Here is a 2,360-nt window from a genome sequence, read left to right on the forward strand (position 1 = left end):
TTTGCTAAAGTTCTTCCTTTCCTTTTCTTTTTGCTCCCAAAAGGATCACTAAGATGATAGAATAATTTTTTGTGTTGGGAAATTTAGGTTTTAATGGATGGAAACCCAAGAAATCAAGCTTGGTAAAGCTTGGTTATGGAGGGCAAAGGGGGAGGCAAGGAAGGAGAGAAGAAGAGCAGATGGTGGTTCATGACTTTTGGACTTCTTTTCTTTCTTTTTCTGCCAATTAAGTCTTTTAAATACCTTGGTGCCATGTGTCAACACTTGATTGGGTTGGAGACTTTTAATGACATCATTATGATGTCATAATTTCAATTTCTTCCATTTTTCCATCCTTTTTTTGTCTAATTAATTTCAATTAAATTTTTAACAACATTTAATCATATTTTATGTTATATAAATTATTTATTTAACTGAACAAGTTGGCCCAAAAATCATCTCTGAAGACGAAATGACCAAAATGTCCTCTGTTTGGCTTAACGGGCCAAAATTGTCTTTACCGATTGAAAATTTTTTCTAAGTATTTTCTTGGCATTCTAATGCCATAAGAACCTCAATAACCCTTCTCTGGAGTCCCAAAAATTATTTTATAATTTTTCCCCCAGGTCTAGGGCTCCTGGTTACGAGAACTGCAACTTCTCACTAGGTTACCCATCGCTAGGGCACCGGCTTATTTAACTTGGTTGTATTTTATTTTTAAAATTTTTCCTAAATTTTTCTTATTAATATTTGAGTTACTTATGGTTCCTCACTTTAGTTTAAATATTTTTTTTCCGAACGTTCTAGCTGTCGGGACCGACACTGGTCACCGGAACAGTAGACTGTACGGACTATCTAAAATGAGGATGTTACAGGTATGACTCACTTCCACAAGCTACTATAGCTACTTGGGAGCAGCTATCTCAAGCTTTTCTTTCTCAATTTTTTCCACCTGGGAAGACCACTCATTTGAGGAATTTGATGGTAGCTTTTAAGCTAAGAGATGATGAAACTTTGTATGAATCTTTGATGAGATTTAAGGAGCTTGAAAGGCAATGTCCTCATCATGAAATACCTAAATGGATGATTGTTCAGAATTTCTACACTAGAGTTACTCCATCCATAAGAAACACAATTGATTCACAAGCAGAAGGAGATTTCATGAGAATGACAAGTGAAGAATGCTATGATCTATTAGAGAAGATTGCTCATAATACCCATTTGTGGGGAAATCCTAGAGCACTTGAGCCAAAGAAGGCTGGGATTTATGAACTTGACTCAGTTAGCTACATGAATGCAAGATTTGATCAGTTGACTCAGCTTCTTAGTGATTTTTGCACAAAGGCAACAACCTCAACTCCTACAACTATGCAACAAGTTGCCTACACAGATGGATCTCAAAGTTGTGGAGTTGATTACTCTTCTTATGGTGATGATTTTTTGCAAGAACAAGCTGCTTATGTAGGAGGTTATCAACAAAAACCTATGGGGAATTCTTACTCTAATGTGAACAACTCAACATGGAGACCACAAGCAACTTTTGCTCAACAAGGTCAAAGCTCAAATTATGCTCATAACTAGCAGTATATGCAGCAGAATAGACCTCAATTTCAGTCCACAAGGTAGCCACAACCTGGATATCGAGTAAGAGCACAACAATCCCTTCCACCTCATGAACCGAAGCCAACCTTGGAAAGCATGATGGAGAAATTTTTCGCTGAACAAAGCAAAATGAATAGCAAATTGGAGGAAGAAATGCAACATATGAGACAAACCATGGATCAATTACAAGTTCACAATCGTATGTTAGAGACTCAATTGGCTTAATAAGCAAGCTCATCGGGAAGCAAATCCTATGGGAAACTACCTAGCCAACCACAAAACCCTCATGATCAATGTAAGGTTGTGACCTTGAGAAGTGGTAAGAAAGTTGGTCAAGAGAGTGAAAACAAGAGAGAAGAAAAAGAGAGCACAAAAGAAGAAAATTCAGTTGAGAGCAAGAAAAATGAAAAAGAAGAAGAAAGCAAAAGTGAGCAAGATGAGGGAGAGAAACCATACATCCCACCTGAACCTTACAAGCCCACCCTTCCCTACCCTCAAAGATTCATCAAGCATAAGCTAGACAAACAATTTGGCAAATTCCTTGAAGTGCTAAAGAAGTTGTATATCAATGTACCATTCACTAAGGCACTATCCCAAATGCCAAGTTATGCCAAGTTTTTGAAGGAGATTCTTACCAACAAGAGAAGGCTAGAAGATTATGACACCATCAACTTGGGAGAGCAATGCAGTGCTATAACTCAGAAGAAGTTACCTCCAAAACTCAAAGATCCGGGTGTGTTTTCCATTCCTTGTCATATAGGTGATAATTGTGTGGCAAA

The 2,360-nt window shown here is 37.5% G+C and overlaps 1 non-coding gene across 1 annotated transcript; it reads right to left on the reverse strand.

The window, feature by feature from the left end:
• Window positions 1-945: 945 nt before the first annotated feature.
• On the reverse strand, window positions 946-1,052 carry LOC131179776 (small nucleolar RNA R71). Its single transcript, XR_009148662.1, has one exon. It is a non-coding gene; the product is annotated as a small nucleolar RNA R71 (small nucleolar RNA).
• Window positions 1,053-2,360: the final 1,308 nt, after the last annotated feature.

This window comes from Hevea brasiliensis, chromosome 4 (genome assembly GCF_030052815.1).
Source record: "Hevea brasiliensis isolate MT/VB/25A 57/8 chromosome 4, ASM3005281v1, whole genome shotgun sequence".
Lineage (NCBI taxonomy): Eukaryota > Viridiplantae > Streptophyta > Magnoliopsida > Malpighiales > Euphorbiaceae > Hevea > Hevea brasiliensis.